The sequence below is a fragment of the Tenrec ecaudatus genome, chromosome 11, assembly GCF_050624435.1.
Source record: "Tenrec ecaudatus isolate mTenEca1 chromosome 11, mTenEca1.hap1, whole genome shotgun sequence".
NCBI lineage: Eukaryota > Metazoa > Chordata > Mammalia > Afrosoricida > Tenrecidae > Tenrec > Tenrec ecaudatus.
In genome coordinates this window covers 83432202-83454235 of record NC_134540.1, presented here as the reverse complement: position 1 = coordinate 83454235, position 22034 = coordinate 83432202, and the positions used below count along the sequence as shown (strand labels likewise).

At 41.8% G+C, this 22034-nt stretch overlaps 1 protein-coding gene and 1 pseudogene across 1 annotated transcript in view; both read right to left on the bottom strand.

Moving 5' to 3' along the window:
• LIMS1 (LIM zinc finger domain containing 1) overlaps positions 1 to 22034 on the bottom strand; it is a 168476-nt gene that overhangs the window by 132193 nt on the left and 14249 nt on the right. The gene's annotated exons all lie outside the window — the stretch shown is intronic.
• LOC142461553 (proteasome subunit alpha type-2 pseudogene) lies at positions 535 to 2371 on the bottom strand (annotated as a pseudogene).

Below are 22034 nucleotides of genomic sequence, written 5' to 3'. Positions count from 1 at the left end.
GAGGAGGTTATGTGTAGATCCTTCCTTATAATTTGTTCTCCCTTTCTCCCTCACGTTCCCTCCACCTTCCAGGTATCGCCATTTTCAGCACTGTTCCTGAATGGGTCATCTGCCCTGAATTCCCTGCATTTCCAGTTCCTATCTGTACCAGTGTACATCCTCTGGTCTAGCCAGATTTGGAAGGTGGAATTGGTACAGCCACGCTTTTCAAAAGCGTTGAGTTCTCTTCTCTGATTGAACTCTCTTAGGTCATTCAACTACCTGTGGCCCATCTATCGCTACTGAGGGGAAATCACGGACTGCTCTGTGTAGCCTAATCAAAGGAAAGGTACACATGGCTGTATAGACAAAGGTTAGATATATACTTTTTTATTCTTTGGGGGGGGGAAGGGGAGTATTAAGTTAAGATTTGCATCATCTTAAAAATGAGTCCATTAAACCATACAGAAATAAGTTGACAAAAAGCTTGTAAAATAAAGCATACTTTAAACATGTTAAGAGTAGACAGATGATATGAAATCCCAGATTGTTCAGTCACCTCACTATTACACTACAGAAGCCCTTACCTTCATTTGGAGTCAGTCTCCTAAATCCAGTTTCATTGCAGATTCCAACTCCTGTGTCATTTGTCCTTCACAGCTTTCCTTTAGGGTTGAGATGGCTGTGTAGATGGATCTTCAAGTTCTAGGTCTTCATTGTATCTTTTTTCCAGAAATGTTTTACTATTCACATAGTTCTTTCCAATCGCTGTGGCTTTTCAGGCAAAGTAAGCACCAGATGGATCTGACTGAAGTAAGATCATCCCTCATTCCAACCACAAAGTAGCAGCCATTACTTAGATGGCTGCTTGTTTGAATACAAGCCTTTAAGATCCCCCCAACACTATTCTGGTTGATAGACGGGCACTATCTGCTTCCTTCACCACACTTTGCTGGAGCCCCCTTATATTCAGTGATGATTCAAAGAAGGTGGGTATTGAGCAGGGCCATATCATCAGAACTAACTGTTCGTGGATTGGGGCTGGAGTTAAGTGGAAGTCCAGAAACATCTGCTTGTCCATGGCATATACATGGCTCAGGTTTACTTTGGTGGTAGTATTATGGCAAAATCAAAACCCCATAAGACCAACTACACCAACAATAGCAACAAATCAACCAGCAAACAAAACAAAAACAGGAAACAAAAACCTAAAGGCAGGAAAGCAAAAACCCATAGAAACAAAAAGTAAAACATTGTCAATCATCCCCCTGGTAGGTGTAAGGTGATTGTATTGATAACATCATCAATTTTCCCAATGACACAGCACTCTGGACACTGTCGGTATGAGGAGTCTACACTAGTACGGTTCCATGGGAGCCGCAACCCATGAGTTGTTGCCTTACAGAGTTCAATCTCCCATTCAATTGGGCTCTGTTTACCCTAAGTATGGGGATTGGTGCAAGGGGGAAATTTCCAGGATCAATTCTTCCAAGTGCAGGTCCCTGCCTAACAGATCAGAACCTGTCATATTACTGCGGGGGGGGGGGGGAGGAGGGGATCAAGGTACTAAATAGAAGGTGATTCTGGGTCCCTTTACATTGGACACCCACCAAGCCAGGGCTTGCCTGCAAGGTCCAATGACTGCCACTTCCACACTTCCAGAGCCCCACGGCGGTCACTCTGCTTCCTCTCCCATCTGAGTACCCCAGTTCTCAACCCAAGGCAGGGCTCTATTCATTCAGCCTCTATGTTAAGTCCTCCTTGGTGCAGCCCCTGGCTTATGCCATGATGCCTCCAATGTCAGCATCCAAGGTCATCATGGTGTGGTTAGCCGCTGTGGTTCACCAAGGACTGGGTAAAAACGTATTTGCAGTGTCTACCCAGACACATAAAATTAGGTCTATTGTTCCCCTAGGTTCTCTACCTAGGGAGCCTAAATCATTGTTTAGTATCTCTTCCCCCAATTTAAGGTTACTTCACGCCAATCACCCACTATCCTCACCAACAGAGCTGTCACTGTCTTCTCCAAAATGTCGATGAGAAGCTACTCTTTGTTCCAGCTGTGCTGTGGGAATAGGGTCTTGCTAACCCAGATAGTGCTGCTCAGCTAATTTCGAGCTCACTCCGTGTACAATTACTTTGTACTCTGGGCCCGTGCCACTGTACACTAAACCTACATGCTGGGTGAGGGGTTCCACTCTGTGTACACTTCGCTCATCATACAGAATGGATTTCTTTCTTCTCTGTTGCTAAGAAAGACCACACCATTTGCAGCTTTAATTCCTACTGAAGGAGCGCCTCCAGCTACAGCAGCCAAAGCATATTAAATCTGGGTAAGTTTACCAGATGGGCTGAATGTTGTCAGAAAATAGCTGTATCCACAGTCTACCATCTTTACCCAAAGAGCCAAACTACAATTATATGCATGTGTACTGCTCAATTGCATGTGGTTATTAAAAGCCAAGGAACTGTGTTAGAGCTTAAATTCTGAGCATTCCATTTGCAGAAGGCAATGGTTAACAGTGAAAGCCCAAGATCCTTTGGTAGAATCCTGTGTAGATTAAGCCTCCACTGAATTCACCAGCCCAGGGAGAGGCAGTCTCCCTTAGGGTCTTGTCTGGGTGATGGAGGCTGCCATACTGGGATCACACAGTCGTGAGCCTGCCCTGCGCCTTGCTCAGAAGGTCCTTCTGTCTAACATGGTGCACACATCCCAGTCATTGCTCTGTTCCCGCGTCTGGTGTCCCACCTGTAACTGTGATGTATTGATCTGCTGCCAATCGTACTTTTGCAACAGCTTCCTTTTGTAGGTCCATGAATCTCAGCAAACCTGTGGGAAGCTATTACCACCTTGTGCTAATGGTCTCCCTCATCCAGGTGTGTCTTTGTCTTGGTCCTATTAGGATTTAATAACTGTTTTCCTTAAATTACATTTGAGATCTGGTCTCTTTTGTGCCTTAAAACAGACAGACATAGGGGTCGTTTTAAACTTTTAAACAGTCTCCCTGAAGATCTCACTAAAATGCAGATCTCAGTTGAGTAGCTTTGGTAGAGTCTACAATCATGCATTTCAAATAAGCTGCTGGTCCCTGTCTACACAAAGAACTACTCAGGGAGTGAACTCTCCTCTCTGCTGGTAAGCAGTCTCCTGAGGTCACAGCATCATGTATTTGGCCTGGTCACCAAGACCTGGGTATTACAATCCTGAAAATTCCCCTCAATGGCAATCAGATGCTCAGTAACACCGTTTGGTAGGTGACAAATTATCCAGAGGCAGTCAGAAGCCAAGAAGCTCCCTACCTAAAGCACTTGGCAAAAGAATCAATGTTAATAAATAAACAATGCACTGTAGCTCTAATGGCAAGCCATTATAAATTCTCTTGCATTTTATCACCCCCATCTGTGTAAGTTTATATCTCTAGAATAAAGGAGGACATATTGCTTCAGAGAAAAGATGCCCTTCAGCAACACGAATCAAAGGACTGCATGTTAAAAACTGAAGGAAGAGCTGACAGACCCTTGGAAACCAGACTATAAAGGCACACTGCAGAATGGTTGGGTCTCTGACTTATTCAGAGCAAGTGGATAGTGAAATGGCAATGACTTCTAGACACACACACCCCCCCGCCGCAAAAAAAAAAAAAGGATCTTAATACTGTCTTTGCTATGACAGATCACTTTTATCTGGCCTTTCTTGACATGGTCTTGTAACTCCCACCTAATGATTGGGTGGGTGTATGCAAATAAGGTGTTTGCGGCCCACCAAGGAGACTGAACTGCCTACAGTGGAACCCTTAGGGTTGAAACCATGCAAATAGATGTATGGAATCCTAACAAAGGGATTGGTCAGGTTTTTTATTACTAGATTTTAAAGAGCCAATCCTGGAACACAGGTAGGCAGTTGACTACTCCTAAGAGAAACAGGATCCCTTGACTGATGTGTTAGTCTGGGTAGACTAGAGGAATAAATCCATGGACACACATATAAGTGTGTAAGAAAGAGATTTATATACAAGAGCAAATGAACACTGAGAAAACATCCCAGCCCAGTCCAGATCAGGTCTATAGTTCCGATATTAGCTGATATGTCAAATACCAATCTATAAAGTCCTCTTCAGACTCTCGAAATACATGTAATGACACCGAATGTGGAAGATCACAGGCCAGTGGGTAGAAAGTCTTTGGGTTCAGTGGAGTTGTAAGCATCTCAGTGCTGGCAGGGATCTCTCGGTGGCTTGTCCAGCTTCTCGGGTCTGGTTGCGTCCATGTGGCTTGTCTTCTGCAATGTCTTCCAGGAAGTAGCAGAGAGAGAGGTGTCTTCTGCCTCCAAGGAGGAAGTACCAGATTTCCCAGAATTCTCAGGAGAAGGCCAAGCCCACAAAAGTATCATTGGCTCTCTCCAGATTGACAGCCTAGACTTCAACCCTACACTCTTAATCCTTAAATTGACACCAGATAGGGTGACTACCACAACTGGAAACCTCCAAGATCCAGGAGTACAGCGAGGGTCAGAAATAGAAAACATGGGCAATACATAAAGCAGAAGCAGGAGTCTAGCAGTAGTGGGCACCCTCATCCTGATCCGTGGGGCAAAAGAGCTAAGTCCCTTATAGTAGAAAGCTTGTGATAGAGTGGGTATCTCTAGGTATTTATCAATGGAGCCAAAGAACTTGCTGTCCAAGCAGGCCAATGTCCCATATGCCTCATCTGTGGATACAGCTGAGAAGCTGTCTGACCGAAGAACTATATCCTAAGCCTTTGCTGATACTGAATTGTAACATGTCACTTCCCTGTTAATCTCAGCAATTGTGAGTATGATCTATGAATTCTGTATGGTAATTTTAACAAATTATCAAACACAGCAGAGAAGCAGAGAGAGCCTGTGGGAAAGGCAGTTAGTGTCAGAATTGGTAGAAAGCTTGGAGAACCTGGCATATCTGACCTCTGCCTCACAGGAGTCAGCCTTTTGATTCTCTTTCCCCCTAGCAAAGTTAGAGGAGGCCTCTGCTGCGCCATATATTGTGCTGTCTAATGCCACAAGGAACTCTGGTCCCCTGACTTTTCTCTCCTTGGAGCCAGACACACGACACAGTAAAGCATGGGGAAACAAACAACTTCAGAATAAGCAAGTCAAGTTTTTGTTCTCTACTACCAAATACCTTTCCCGAAGTAGGAACATATTAAAGGAAGTACACGGGACTTGATCTAGAAAGTAAACTGCAATCACAGCTCTGCTTAATTTTCTGAGTCTTAGTTTGCTCATCTGAATGATATGTCTACCTCTCCAAGACTGTGAGGATTACATGAAATTCCATAGGGAAAAAGTGATATGAAAAGCATAGTAAGTCACCACACAAATACCTGTTCTTTTTCAAATCCATGCATTGGTCTGATAACCACAAGGTTAGCAGTTCAAAACCACCAACTGCTCCTCAGGACAAAGACTAGGCTTTCTGCTCTCCTAACAGGTACAGGAATGGGAATAGAGATAACAAAAGTGTAGAGGGAAATGGGGGAGAGGTGAAAAGGGAGGGGAGCACTGATCGCAATGAATGGCACATAACCACACACCTCCATCCAGGGGGAAGAACAACAGAAACCAGTGGGGAAGAGAGACACCGATCGGTGTGAGATTTGAAAATAATTAACAATCTACAATCTATCAAGGGGCCACGAGGGTTGGGGAAGTGGGACGGGGTAGAGGGAGGGCAAAAAGGAGGAGCTGATCCCAAGGGCTCAACGGAAAGTAAATGTCTAGAAAACAATGATGGAATATATGTATGAATATGTCAGATAAAATTGATGTATGGATTGTAACAAGAGTTGTAAGAGCCCCCAATAAAATGATTATTTTTAAAAAAAAAGAGTTACAGTCTTGGAAACCAAAAATCAAGTTCTACCCTGTCGTGGAGGATCACTCTGTTGGAATCAACAGGATGGCGGAGAAATAGACAAACTCAGGTTTTCCCATATTCTGGAGGCTCGTGGAATTCTGGGAAACCCTGAGCATTCAGAATAAAACTGACTCTACACATGATGCCGGCACACAGGATGATGTCGGCACACAGGATAATGGCCCCTGGAGTCAGAGCAGGAGTTGTGGTGGCATATGACGTGAAGCTAGGTCTCCTGGAAGCTTCAAGAAGACTATTTTAGGTCTGCACTAGCCTGTAATTTGGATTTTCCTCCTCCGTCGCAGTTTATGGCATTGATCAGGGTGGTTTTTATGAGTCCTTTCTGATCAGAGAAAATACCACAAAATAGTAACTTCAATGCAAATTACCATTATTTCTAATGAGAGAGCACTGGATAGTTGTCAGTTTTTCCAGCTCCAACATTTTGGGAGTTTGTGATCCTCAACCTTGCCTCAGAAAAATTTCAACACAGATTCCATTACTACAAAGCCTCTATTATGGTAATCCCCATTTAATCCTGCCAAGTGTCAGCCACTATCCTCAACTGACTCTTTATATAATAGTTAACATTAGCTACTTGCTCCACTCATGGAGCAATGCTTTTTCAAAGAACAAAACACTGCAAGTACTGCTTCCCACAGCAGTGAATGCCAAAGGGATACCAATTCTCTCCCTCAGAGTTCAGTTGCTAACTGCTACCAGGTTTGATAGGTCAGCAGTTTGAAACCAACAGCCACTCTGCAGGAGAAAAATGAGGTGCTCTTCTCCAGTAAAGAACTACCATCTGAGAAACCCCCAGAGGCAGTTCTCAACCTGTCCTATAAAGTCATTATGAGTCAGAATCCGACTCAATGGCAGTTCTTGCTTTGTTGTTTTTTTGTTTAGTACCTACACTTAATTAAGAGCTTTATCCTTGTTGTTCACTGTGGTCATGACAAAGATGTAATGAATAACCTTCACTTTTTCTTAATCTACCTCTATGCTTCCCAATGGGGAATTCATTTCTAAGGTAGTGTCCCTAGACAAATAAGGGAGACAAATCTTGGGACTCCCAGTGAGGAGCCCTGGTGGTGTCGTGATTGCGAATTGGGCTGCGATCTGCAAGGTCAGCAGTTCCAAACTACAAGTCACGCCTTGGGAGAAAGACAGGCTCCAGTAGTTTCAGTCTTGGAAACTCACCAGGGCAGTTCTACCCTCTCCTAGGGGGTCATCGTGTGTTATCACTGACTCAGTGGCAGTGAGTTCGGTTTGGTTTTTACCAGATTGCTGAGTCAAAATTGACTCAACTGCAAAAGGTACAATTAGCGGCAAAATTACATAGTAGTGAATTACACCAAAGTCACATCAGTCCAACACCACCTAAAGTCAGGGACTTAGAAATAATTCTTTTTTTTTTTTTTATTTGGTTTCTTTTTTTTTTTTTTTTAATTTTAACAATTTATTAGGGGCTCATACAATTCTTTTTTTTTTTGCTCATACAATTCTTATCACAGTTCATACATATACATACATCAATTGTATAAAGCACATCTGTACAGTCTTTGCCCTAATCATTTTTTTTTCCTCTTTTCTTTTTTTTACATTTTATTAGGGACTCATACAACTCTTATCACCATCCATACATATACATACATCAATTGTATAAAGCACATCCATACATTCCCTGCCCCAATCATTCTCAAGGCATTTGCTCTCCACTTAAGCCCCTTGCATCAGGTCCTCTTTGAAATGTGAGAACCTGTTTTTTAAATTACTGTGTATTTATATGAACTAAATATCCTTATTCCCCCTTCACTTCTCATCCTAATAAAATGTCCCTACCTGGACAACAGAAAAGTGGGTGAAGGGAGATATCAGACAGTGTAAGATATGACAAAATAATAATAATTTGTAAATTATCAAGGGTTCATGAGGGAGGGGGGAGTGGGGAGAGAGAGGGAAAAATGAGGAGCTGACACCAAGGGCTCAAGCAGAAAGCAAATGTTTTGAGTATGATGAGGGCTACAAAAGCAAAAAAGTGCTTGGCACAATGAATGGATGGATTGTGATGAGTTGTATGAGCCCCTAATAAAATGATTTAAAAAAATACTAAAGAAATAGTGTCCCTACCTCGTTGGAATTCGACTGCATCTCTACTCAGTAGGATTGTTGTGTAATTATTTCCAAACCACTATAGAATTTTTCCTGTATTTTTTAAGTGTCTTTAAAAACTATACGCTAATTGTTGCCAAAATTAGGGGGAAATTATTACACGAACAACAATGAGAGTATAAGGAAGAAAAAGTGTTCTAGAACTGATTATGATGACAATTGTACACTCTTCTTGATAGGATTGAATTACTGAATTGTATGACATGTGAATAAAGTGCTAATAAAACTGATGAGAAAACAGAGTATTAAGAAGATTTCCGATCACAGAAACCTTGTAAGGGTGTTGGTAGCGGGTTGCGGTTGTGTTAGACAAAGTCCTACATGACATGTAAAAGCCCTGTACGTGTAAAGAAATGCACGAACATGTTTCCCTTCACCACGAGGAAATTCTGCATTGTTTTTCTTCTCTTTGTGAACTCTGATTTACCTTCATTTTCTTTTAAATATAACACCAATGTAGCATACAGTATTTTTTTAAAAACCAACTATATACTAGAAGTTTGAGGGGCGAGAAACCCATTTTAGCAGCCTTTGCATTCCCTGGTGGGCAATGGTTGATCAAGTTAACGAGATTTGATTTTTCCCCAGCCTTAAAAGGGATGGATTACTAATTAGATAAAAGGAAGCCCTCAAAACTTGACCCTGAAACAGATTAAACCCTGATGGCCAAATGCTCCTTTGGACAGAGGTCATCTTTGAGGGTACTGCAAAACTGACCAGTTCTACTGACTGAAAGGGGCATAAACGATCTTCTAGTTCAATAGCTTGCACATTTACTATTGCTTTTACAAGTTTACACATATTTATTTCCTGCCTAATATATTACCATAATCAAGCACTCTACAGCCCGAACTTCTCTCCTGGCAAGGTCAGGTGGATCACTTCCTGTCACTGAACTACATTATTCTACCTTTGTTATCTGTTACTTTCTAACTTATTTTATGCAACTCAGATGCTTCATCTCCCTCACTAGGACGATAGACAGCTGAATACTGTATTCCAGCCCAGCATCTCACACAGCATAGGATCAACACTTAGCTGTTCACTGAATTAGTATCTTGCAAAAGTAAAAAATTCTCTACACTGGGGCCAGGATATCTGAGCTCTGCTTCAGGTTCTATCATTAACTGCCAACTGTGCTGCCCTGAGGGAGCCCTGGTGGCACAGTGGTTACAAGTTGGGCTGTGATCCACATGGTTGGCAGTTAGAAACCACCAGGCGCTCAGAAAGAGAAAAGATACAGCTGTCCCCCCCAAAACAGTGACAGTCTCAGAAACCCATAGGGGTCACTATGTGTCATAACTGACTCGATGGCAGTGACGTTAGTTTCTGTAGTGCTGCAAAGACTAAGTAGACAACTGCTGTTTCCTTGCCTATCAAATGACAGGGTTGAATTTTACTTCTCTGTCCAGTACTCTGCATTTTCACACAAATGAACAAACATCTGATCGATAATATATATTAGCTCTCAATACATATATATTATTTAAAGTATGCACATCTATGCTCATCTCACCTCTCAAAAGGAACATTCTATCCAATAGTATCACAATTGGAAGAGATTACAAGTCTATTTTATCCAATATTACTTAGAGAAAATTTATGAAAATATCTAGAATCATTTGAAGCTAATTCTTATTTCAAGAATGATGAGAACTTGACATATCCTCCTTAGATCATGTCAATAAGGTAATAATCATTTGGGGTTCAATTAGTCATACATATGTTTAAACATTAATTTTAAAAATCATTTTATTAGTGGTTCATACAACTCTTATCACAATCCATACATACATCAATTGTGTAAAACACATTTGTACATTCATTGCCCTCATCATTCTCAAAACATTTGTTCTCCAACTAAGCTCCTGGCATCAGCTCATTTTTCCCCTCCCTCCCTGTTCCCCCTTCCCTCATGAACCCTTGATAATTTATAAATTATTATTTTGTTATATCTTGCACTGTCCAAAGTTTCCTTCCCCTACTTTTCTGTTATCTGTTCCCCAGGGAGGAGGTCACATGTAGATCCTTGTAATTGGTTCCCCCTTTCCAAGTTACCCTCCCTCCACCCTCCCAGTATTGCCACTCATACCACTGGTCCTGAAGGGAACATCGCCCTGGATTCCCTCCCAGTTCCTATCTGTACCAGTGTATATCCTCTGGTCTAGATGGATTTATAAGGTAGAATAGGGATCTTGATAGGAGGGGAAGGGAGCATTTAGGAACTAGAGGAAAGTTGTATGTTTCATTGTTGCTATATCGCACCAACTGGCTCGCCTTCTCCAGAGACCCTTCTGTAAGGGGTTGTCCAGTGGCCTAGAAATGGGCTTTGGGTCTCCACTCTGCACTAGCCCCCTCATTTACAATATGTTTTTTTTGTTCTGATGATGCCTGATACCTGATCCCTGATCCCTTCAGCACCTCATGATCATGCAGGCTGGTGTGCTTCTTCCATGTGGGCTTTGTTGCTTCTAAGCTAGATGACCGCTTGTTTATCTTCAAGCCTTTAAGACCCCAGATGCTGTATCTTTTGATAGCCAGGCACCATCAGCTTTCTTTACCACATTTGCTTATTCACCTGCTTTGTCTTCAGTGATTGTGTCGGGAAGATGAGCATCATAGAATGCCAGTTTAATAGAACAAAGTATTCTTGCACTGAGGGAGTGCTTGAGTGGAGGCCCAATGTCCATCTGCCACCTAAACAAACCTATAAATATATGCATAGATCTATTTCTATATCCTCATATATATATTTTCATATGTACATGCCTTATTTAGATCTCTACTTAGACTTCTATAAATGCCCTTTGCCTCTTATAAACATTAAATTTTAAGTGAAGTGAGTTGCAAAATACTCTAGAAACAAAGCCAAAGATCCTTGATGAACACGAAGCAGTGATATAAAATTTGGAGAAATAAAACCTAAGAATTGCTTCAGAAATCTCAATAAAAACTGTGCCCACCCTTTTATTAGGTTTTGGCCTTCCCCACATACAAAGGGACTATTTTCAAGCCAACTGTTTGAACCTCAGAACCCACCAACCCACATTAAAATAGTATGGAAAGTGGTTAGTTGCTCAAGCTTGCCTGGGGGGCTGGGGGTGGGGTGGGACCAAAGCACTCTAGAGAAGACAGAAATGCTTAGGGACCTTTTCTATTTATAACAGACCCTGAAGGCAAAGAAGGAAACCTCTGCCCCTCCCACAACAGAAGCCAAAGTAATGACTTAAAAGCCAACAAGGTCATGATCAAAGGTGTCCACAGCCCAACTAAAAGGAGAATCCGCACCTCACCTCCTGTCCGTAAGACCCTGAAGCTAAGAAGGCTGCCCAGAAGAGCTTCCCAGAGAAACAAGCTTAACATCAAGTTCCCCTTGCCCAGGAAATCTGCTATGTAGAAGATGGAAGATAACAGCACACTTGGGTTCACTGTGGAGGTCAAGGCCAACAAACAGCAGATCAACCCAACTGTGAAGCTCTATGACACTAACATGGTCAAGGTCAGCACCCTGATCAGGCCTGAAGGCAAGAAGACAGACTATGTTCAACTGACTGCTGACTGTGATGCTGTAGTTGTGGCCAACAAACCCAAAGTCATGTAAACTGAGTCCACCTAGCTATGCTAAATATAAATTTTTTCAATACAATAAAAAAATGCTCATGACACATTAAAAATAACCCAAACAAAAACTATTGGGAGGGACAACACTTTATTTTTAAAACCCTATAGGGGAGCTATGGTCAGAATACAGTTTTGTATCTTCCTCCCTCTGTACCCTCTCCCCAGGTAGCAAGAGAAAGTAAGAAAGTGTGAATTAACCACAACACACATTCAAAGCAACCACACTTAAAATGAAAAGTAAATCAAAAGCACGAGAACAGGGGACTGGGCCACTTTTTCTGGAAAGAACCAAAGCAAACTTCAAACTCTCTGCCATCAAGTCAATTCCTACTCATGAAGGACCAGGTAGTAATTACTTGGCTTTGCCAATCATAGTCTCTGTCTCAACTACTCAACTCTGCTGCTGGGTGAAAGCACACCTGGACAATACATAAATGAATGTGCACGGCTGCATTCCCTTAAAAATGCATGAAGATTGAAATGTTAATGGGAAGTCATTTTCATATATTACAAAATATTATTAAAATTAAATATATATAGTTTATCTTTTTTTGGTGGGGGGTGGGGGAGTCCCTAAAGTGGGAACACCATTCTCAGCAGGCAAGTAGATGCAATAAGCAGCATGACTTGAGTCCACAGGCCTTACTTTCCCTACCTCTGTATTGGACCTGGATTCTATTTGTACCTTCATTTTAAAATAGCTACACAACTGGAACCTCCCTTTTTGTTTGTGTTTCTTGAGGGGGGGAAGAACCATACTGTTTTACATGTTGAGTTACTAACAGAAAGGTCAGCAGTTTAAAACCAGCATCATCAGCTCCTCAGAAGAAAGGCAGGGCTTTCTACTCTGTAAAGATTTATCCACAGCTCTCTAGGCTGCCATGGGCCATGTCACCTGTGGATAGAGGAAGGGCCAGGCTCTGTTTTGTGTGTATTTGAAGCATTGTGAAGTCGCCGCTTGGCTGTACTCCATGGACTTCGCCGAGTGGCAAGGCTACACTGAGAGCATTGTTAAGGGGATCATCTACAACTCGGGCCACAGTTGTTTCTGGGACCCATGTCACTTTAAGCAGCAGATGGAGCTAATCATGGCAGAAGGCATACACAATGGCCAGTTTGTGTACTGTGGCAAGAAAGCCCAGCTCAACAAGGACAATGTTCTCCAGCAGGCACCATCGTGTGCTCTCGAAAAGTCTGGAGATGGTGCAAGTGACGCAGGGCTGGGGGGGGGAGGGGGGGCTCTTGCAAACCAAGACTGCAGGAGAATGAGAACAGGGCTAGGACTCAATAAAAAATTATTTCTCTGTGAATGAGGGGGAGTGCAGAATGGGGACCCAAGGCCCATCTTAAGGCAACTAGACATCCCCTTACAGAAGGGTCGCAGGGAGGAGAAGAGCCAGTCTGGCTGCAGCATATCAACAATGAAACATACAACTTTCCTCTAGTTCCTAAATGCTTCCTTCTCTCCCCCAAGCCCGCCCCACCACCACTATCATGACCCCAATTCTACCTTACAAATCCAGTTACACCAGCACATGTACACTGCTACAGATAAGAGCTGGAAACAGGGAATCCAGGACAGAAAAAACCCTCAGGTCCAATAATGAGAGTAGCGATACCAGGAGAGGGATTGTAAGGGGAAGGTGGGGGGAAAAGGGGGCACCGATCACAAGGATCTACATACAACCCCCTCCCTGGGAGACAGTGTAAGACATGACAAAATAATAATTTATAAATAATTAAGAGGTTATGATGGAGGGAAGGGCAAAAATGAGGAACTGATATCAAGGGCTCAGGTAGAAATAAAACGTTTTGAGAGAATGATGATAGCAACAAATGTGCTAGACACAATGGATGAATGGATGGTGGGTGATAAGAGGTGTAGGACAAAAAAAGAACTAGGAAAAATAAGTTGTACGAGCCCCCAATAAAATGATTAAAAAAAAAAAAAACACCAAACCTCTCCCATCAAAACAACAAACAAACACATTTCTTCATAGGGGCAGTTCTACTTGGTCCTATCGGGCTACTGTGAATCAGCAGAAACACGCTAGCATATTTTTGAAGCAACCAAGCCATCCCAGAAAGGCATTTCCAGAGTAACATTTAACCCTCTGTACACCTGGTTCTCAAAGGACACATACTGTTGCTCCTTGGTCCACCCCCCTCTTTTCTACTAATCACACTGCAGCTCTACTCTGGCAAGACTAAAAAGGAAGCGGTGACTTCAGCAGGCCAAGAGTGGACATATGCCCAAATTAGGCCAAGCAAATTCTTCTCCAGATACAGGAATCTGGAGCCAAATGACACAAACATGAAAAAACAGCTGGAGCGTACTATCTTTATCCCAAGAAAGATAACCAGATGAGACTGTGACTAAGCTCCTTGGTTCTTTCCAAGACCTGACTAATCAGTATTTCCGTTGATCCAGTGAGCTACTTCTTGTAGCCTTTCAGTAACTCTTTTCCTGATTTAAGTTAACCACACTTAATTTCTGTCATCACAGAAAAGTTTCAAAGGATAGACAGAGTGGCTAAATTACTCATTACCCTAAACAACACATGTAATTAGTTTTGCAAAAAAATATATACAACAGAAGCCTTTTAGCCAAATTGTTCTTTCTCACCTTTTCACCTGAATGACAGGGTAAAGAGTCATTCCAGTAACTATTCACTCTGGTCTTTATGAAAGCATGAAATAATTTCTTTAGTCATTTATATGCCCCCACTCCCAGGGGGAAGGTATTATAAACATCCAAGGAATAGCCATGGTCACAAAAAACACCTCACACATTTTATCATGACAAAACTGGAAGAGTCCACAATGTGGCACACACAGCACAGTACACAATGTTGACATTGTTTTAAGGAAATAAAGCCAGTCTTTCCATAAGGGCTCCTGTGCACAGTAAACACACTATAAGCAGAATGATGATCTTGAAATGGAGCAAAGAAAATGGTAAGAAAAACAACACAGACAAAAAGGTAGCTGGGTTCAAATGAGGTACCATCCAGAGGTGCACATGTCCAAAGAACTAACAAGAATGAGCTGCTGGAACCCGATCTTAGGAATTCACAGAACAGTGGGTTAAAAGAAATGCTACACACTTCCCACCGACGCCAGTCTTAGCCTGATCAGATCAAGCAGAACACATCACAGAAAGCATGGTGCACCCATGTGCCAGCGCAGAGCTGCCCTTCGTTTGGTTTTTAGGTGCCGCCGGCTCACCGAGGCCCTATGATTGGCAACGAACACTGCCCAGTCCTGCGTCATCCTCTTGAAACCACTGCAGCTGGTTCTGCAAGTAGACGCTCCCCCCCACCAGCATCTCCGGGTGAGCGCATAACCGCCACCTTTCGATTAGCAGCTGAGCATGTAAACCACCATCCTTGGGCTCCTCTAATATGACATGCCCAGATCTTGGCGCACTTAGAATTTGCTTTTCTATGTCTAATTTACAGAATAGTTACTTAATTAAAAAAAATTAAACTTGAATAATTTTATTGGGAGCTCTTACAGACGTAGCATTCCATAGTCCCACCGTATCAAGTAGGCTGTACAATTACCACCACAATCAGCTTCAAAACATTTTCTCTCTTCTTGAACTCCTTGACATCAGCTCCCCTCTATCTCCTCTCTACCCAAACGACCCACCAGGAACCCTTATTTATCTTTCCCTATAATAGCCTCATATGTGTGTGCGGGGGGAGGGGCGGCGGGGGGATGACATCTTACACAATCCAATATATCCATTCACACACAATTCTGTTCTTCAATCCTACATAAAGTTGACTTGATATATACTGCCACATTATTTTATAACCGATTTTATCAGTTAATCTTCATACTGCAATCAATATATAACTACATTGATAACATCTACTATTATAGGGCAACAGATAATGTCTATTTAAATTACATTTCTTTGGAGGATCATTAATGATGCTGGCTATTTTTCATACTTTGGGACACATTTCCTTTTTTTTTGTAAGCTCTCTGTTCATATTCTTTACCACTATGTGCACTGGGTTTCCAAGTTCTATTCAATTCCTAATAATAAAACTACTCATCCTTTCTCTATCACTGTTACATCGTTGCAAATGTCCTCTCAGTTTTCATTTTTAGTTTGTAGAAGCTTAATTTATATTTAATAAAGTGCATCTTTCTTTTCTTGCTGTTTTTGAGGGTGATGGGTATTTATCTTTTAAGTTTTATTGGCATATAGTTTACATATATTATTCAATAGTTCAATCATATTGAGTTGTACAATCATCACCACAATCAACTTCAGAACATTTTCTTTCTTGTACTCATTGTTATAGCTCCTCACTTAAGTGAAACTTTCTTTATTACAATTTCTTTCTAAAATTCCTACAGCATTTCAAAAGTACCCCTCATTCTAGAAGTTTGATAAAAAGTTGTCTCTATTTTCCTGTAGTGTTTAACTGGTTTGATTTCACACATTTACTATTAAGTATTATCTCTCTGGAATATCTCCTGATACATAAAATACACAAACACAACTGCAGTTCTTTTCTCCTTATTGCTACAGACTTTAATGCTAATGCATATCGCCTGTAATACATGTACCACGTTTATGTAAGAAGTTAATAACTGGTGTAACTGGGGAAAGAAGCAGAACAGCTATAGGTAGGGCTTTAAAACGCTTGTGGAAAATTGAATGAACAGAAAATGGAATTTTTCCATGAACTTTTAAAGCCCCGTTTTAAGGAAACTCATGTTCCCTGCATAATTTTTCTGTAAGCCTGAACAGTTCTTAAAAAAATAAACTTAACAGAAAAGGGGAGAGAGAAAAAAAGCATATAAATCCAGAAACACTAATAATTTGTTTCTGAAATCAGTGTTGCTCCCACCTCAAGCTGAGTTAAATTTACATAATTGTCTCATTTTGGTCCAGCCTATAAAATGAGTAACCCAGGGTCCTATACTTAAAACTCTTTAAAAAAGAAATTAAATACATCTTTTCATCATTATCCTAACTCATAAAAATATATTCCTGCACCTGAAATGAGCTAAGTGCTAACGAACACAGCACTCCAGAGGCCCTGTAGCTACTCACAAAACCCTTTCTTGAGCTCATTTAAAAGAGAGAAAAACGAGTCCTTAGCCATGTTTACAAAGGTTTCCTGATTATTACAAAAATACCACGACCCACACACGTGAAACAAAAGGCTGCTCACTTGGTGGATGAATTACTCCATCTAATGATTCTGATGAAAACCACTGTATATTTCCTAAAACATACTTCGTAGTGACAAAGTCTACATTGTACTCCAAAGAAAGAATTGTTCTGGCAGCAATCCACCAAAACTCAAGGGAACCAATAGATTCTAAGGCAGGCAATGACCGTAGGCTGTGATATTTTGAACATCACTTCTCCCATACACTCTTTGAATAAGAAAATGTGAGAATAGTGAATGAAGATCTGTTGTGTACTAAGACTTCCCATTACAGTAACTGGCAAGGCAGGGTGTACAAGCCTAGCCTGAAGAACCAAGCTGAAGCTTAACCTATGTGAATATGCGATATCTCAAGGACTTTGGAAGAATAAGCCTAAATTTCATAAAAGGGTGAGTCAATATGCCCAAGATTCCTTCAAGCTAGTTATGGTCTCTTTGTAGCTAAATGCCAGAGTTGATTGTTTCTATACAGCCCTTTGAGCTAAGAATTGCTCTTTTTCCCCCCAAAATCATTTATTGGGAACGTTTAGATATCCTTTCATTCCATAGTTCATTTTGTGTGTTGCTGTGATGCTGGAAGCGATGTCACTGGTATTTCAAATGCCAACAGGGTCACTCAAAGAGAAAAGGTTTCAGTGGAGCTTTAAGACAAGAAAGCACTATGGAAAACGAGTTGGCTGATCATTTCAGAGGAAACAGCTACTGAAAACCTTACACACAGTTCCAAAACATTGTCTGATCTTGAAGGCCTAATGAATGGGAGAAGAACCTTGTCTGAAATAGTGCTGGGGGATGGGCCCCTGGGATCTGAGGAAAGAGACCATGGAGAAGCTCAATAGCAGCAGCTAACACCAGGCCAGTGGCTGACTGTGACATTGCTCATATCAAAGTTCAGGTTGAAGCTGAAGAATATTTAAAGAGTCAAAATATGCCCTCGAGTCTATCCCACCCGAATTTTGAGAACACCTCAAAAACAGATGTGATGTACTCAACACTACTGACAAGACTATCAATCATAAAGAAAGCAAAAGGTCATTAAAAAGTCAAGAAAGAAAAGATCAAAGTGGACGTCAAAAGATGCTGAAACTTACTGTTACCAGTGTAGCTAAGGGAAAACGGAAGAAATAAGGAAGGTAAAGAGCTGAACAGAAAATTTCACAGGGTCCTCAAGAAGATTGAGCCAAATTAATGAGATGTGCAAAGACCCAGAGTGAGATAATCAAAAGGAAGAGCAGCACCTTCAGCGTTAATTTTTTTAAAAACATTTTATTAGGGACTCATACAACTCTTAATCACAATCCATACATACATCAATTGCATAAAGCACATCTGTACATTCTTTGCCCTCATTTTCAAAGCATTTGCTCTCCACTTAAGTCCTTTTGCATCAAGTCCTCTTTTTTCCCCTCCCTCCCAGCTCCCCCACTCCCTCATGCGCCCACGATAATTTATAAATTATTATATTGTCATATCTTGCCTCGTCCAACGTCTCCCTTCACCCCCTTTTCTGTTGTCCATCCCCCAGGGAGGAGGTCACATGTAGATCCTTGTAATCAGTTCCCTCTTTCCAACCCACTCACCCTCTACCCTCCCAGTATCGCCACTCACACCCCTGGTCCTGAAGGGATCATCCGCCCTGGATTCCCTGTGCCTCCAGCTCCTATCTGCACCAGTGTACATCCTCTGCTCTATCCAGACTTGCAAGGTAGAATTCGGATCATGGTAGTTGTGGGGGGAAGAAGCATTTAGGAACTGGAGGAAAGCTGTGTTCTTCATCAGTGCTACCTCGCACCCTGCCTGCAGCGTTATTTTAAACTCAAAGAACTCAAGAAAAAACTCAAGCCTTGTGTTGAAATATTGGAAAATTCTATAGTTAAAATACTGCATGATGCAAAAAGCATCTAAAGAAGGGAGAAAGAATACAGAGTCACTGTGTCAAAGGAACTAGTGCACCACTTCAGGAGGTAGCATATACGTGAGAACCAATAGGACGGAAGGAAGAAGGTCAAGCTGGATACTAGCTAACGACTGAAATGTCTCAGCAGGCTGAGGAAACACTGGAAGCACTCACGCATTCATGCCAGGAAATTCGGAAGACAATTACTTGGTCAACTGACTGGAAGAGATCCATCATCTATACCCATTCCACAGAAAGGTGACCCGAATTTCACAACAGTATCATTGGTATCACATACAAATACAATTTTGCTGACGATCACTCAATAACGATTGTAGTAGTACACTGACAAGGAGCTACCAGAAGTTCAGGCTGGATTCAGAAGAGGACTTGGAGCAAGGCGTTATCATTGCTGATGTCAGATGGATCTTGGCTGAAAGCAGAGAATACAAGGAAGAGGTTTACTTCTGTTTTGTTCACGAAGCCAAGGCATTCAGCTGTGTAGATCATAACAAACTCTGGATCGCCTTGAGAAGAATGGGAATTCCAGAACACTTCATTGTGCTCATGCGGAACCTGTGCACGGATCAGGAGGCAACTGCACAAACAGAACAAGAGGATCCTGCATGGTTAACATCAGGAAATGTGTGAGTCAGGGTGGCATCCTCTCATCGTACCGACTCCATCTGCAGACTGAACAAATAGTCAAAGACGCTGGATCATATGAAGAAGAATGCGGCATCACGATTGGAGGAAGGCTTATTAAGAATCACAAAACCTTGTTTGCTGAATGTGCAGGGGATTTCAAACACTTCCTGATGAAGATCCAGGATTGCAGCCTTCAGCATGGATTACCGCTCAATGTAAAGACCAAATTCCTCACAACTGGACCACTGGGTTAAAGCATGATAAATGGAGGAAAGGATGACGTTGTCCAGGATTTTGTCTTCCTTGGATCTAAAATCAACGTTCATAGAAACAATAGTCAAGAGGAGATCCAGAGATGCATGGAGTCAATCTGCTGCAGTAGATCTCTTGAAGTGTTGAAAAGCCAGGTTACTTTGAGGACTCAAATATACCTGGCCCAATTTCAGGGTATTTTCAAATGGAAGTGAAAGTTGGACTGAATAGGGAAGACCAAAGAACAACTGATGCATTTGAACTGTGGTGCTGGGAATCCCAAAGCACCTCAGACTGTCAAAAGTACAAACACATCTGTCTTGGAAGTAGGGTCAGAGCATCATAAAAGAGGCGGGGCTCCTACCAACTCAACAGAAAGGCCAATCTGCACTGAAACTACCAGTTAACAGCTGAGATATCTCAGCAGGCTGACGCAACACTGGAAGCACTCACTCCTTCATGGTCCAGAAGAACCAGAGGGAACTCTGACTTCCTTACCCGTCTCTGCATCTCGTTCCTTTTTAATTGAGGAATAATACTGCATGGTGTGGGGGCAGCGTGGTTTTAAGTATTCATCCACTGAATACTATATTCTTCTTTCCTAATGCATGCATTTTGTGTTCTCATTTTTCCCTCCTAGGCTCTACTCCTATAGAGTTAGTCTCAGAAACCCATAGGCAGTTCCACCCAGTCCTACAGGATCACTGTACGTGAATCAGCTCAATGAGACAAAGTTTGTTTTTTGGTTTAATCCCTCTATGCAGTTATCTTAAATATTTCATGCACCTACATTTAGAAACACAGTGGTTATAATTCTTGCTTCAACCATCAAATATAACCTGGAGCACTGAAAAGGGAAAAGTCTGTAGTATTCCCCCATTATCTTTTCTGTCCCTCAACGGACATTCCTAGCTTCTTCCTTTTGTTCTTTGCTTTCTGTTTAGAGCACTCCCTGTAGTTAATCTTCTAGATAGGTCGCTAGCAAACCTGATTTTCCTTCATCTGAAAAGGTCTTACTTCTTTCCCGTTTCCTGAAGGACATTTTCACTGGATACGTAATTCTAAGTTCTTTTCTTTATGTATTTAAAAAAATCATGCAACTTCCTTCTGCCCTTCATCACTTCGGATGAGAAGTCTGCTTTCAGTCATTTCCCCACCCCTCACCCCTCACCCCCTGCCCACCCTTCACTCCCTGCCAGCAAAGAACCCCTGACAGGTACCCTTTCTGCTTTGGTGCTCAAGATTTTCTCTGTTTTTCAGTTTTCGGAAGTTTAATTACAGTAAGACTTGGTATCTATTTCTTTGGATTCATGTTATTTGAATGTCAGACTTGAATCTTGACAATTTAGGGTAGTTTCAGCTGGTTTTTTTTTTAACCTTTTATTGTGAATTAGGTGAGGTTTACAGAGCAGATGATCAGTCTTACATTCAATGACTCATATACGAGTTATTTAAACTCACCCAGACTGCAATCCTCTGTGTACCCTCATCTCCCACTTCTGTTCCTCCTCCTTTTCTAACCCTATGAACTCCGTCCGTGGGGCGATGCTAAGGACGTTTTTATCCTAAATGCTTTATTAGTCTAATGAGGGCTGTGTTCTGTTTCAGACTAGAAAGTTGACCAAGGAACGCAGTTTTGCACCGATCTCTGTCCAGCCAGTAAGCCTGGTCTTGGTATGCTTTTGTTCCACAATCACCCCGGCACCCCCTTCCCCAGGAGCTTCTAACATGCTCCTTTTTAGAACAGTTGGTCGCTGAAGCTGGGCACCATCTAGTTCTGGTCTCTGGGTGGCAGAGACTGGTGTCTGCAGGGTCCATTAGTCCAACAGACATATTGTTCAAATAGGTCTCGTTTTATTTTTATCACTCTCTTCTGTTCTCTGGAGAGCGAGACTGGTTGCTACTCACCAAAAAAGGGTGTGGAAAACGGTCTTTGTGATCGGTTCTATCAACTGACTTTTCTGTAGCTTGACACCATCAGCCATTAATTCTTCGTAAGTCTTTAAGCCACAGACTCTTTCTCCTGTCCTTCCAGGACACCGATGATAGGAAGGGCAGTTATTTTCTTCTAGTTCCACAGATCCTGGAGGCGCTGTTCTCTCCCTACCACAATCTATTTTTTTCCTTTCATGGATTAAAAAATTTTTTTTTCTCTTTCAGTTAAAGGATTCTTTTCTCTGCCTCCCCATGATTCTGCTAACCCCACCCCGAGTCTTCCATTTTGACCATTCTATTTTTCGGTTGTAAGATTCCTTTTGCTTCTTCTTTATAGGTTCTTTTTAATGGAAATTTCCTATTTATTTGTGAGGGTTATCCATTTGTTTCTAGTATTTTGAAGTTGCGCACTGCACATTCTTCACATAAGTGCTT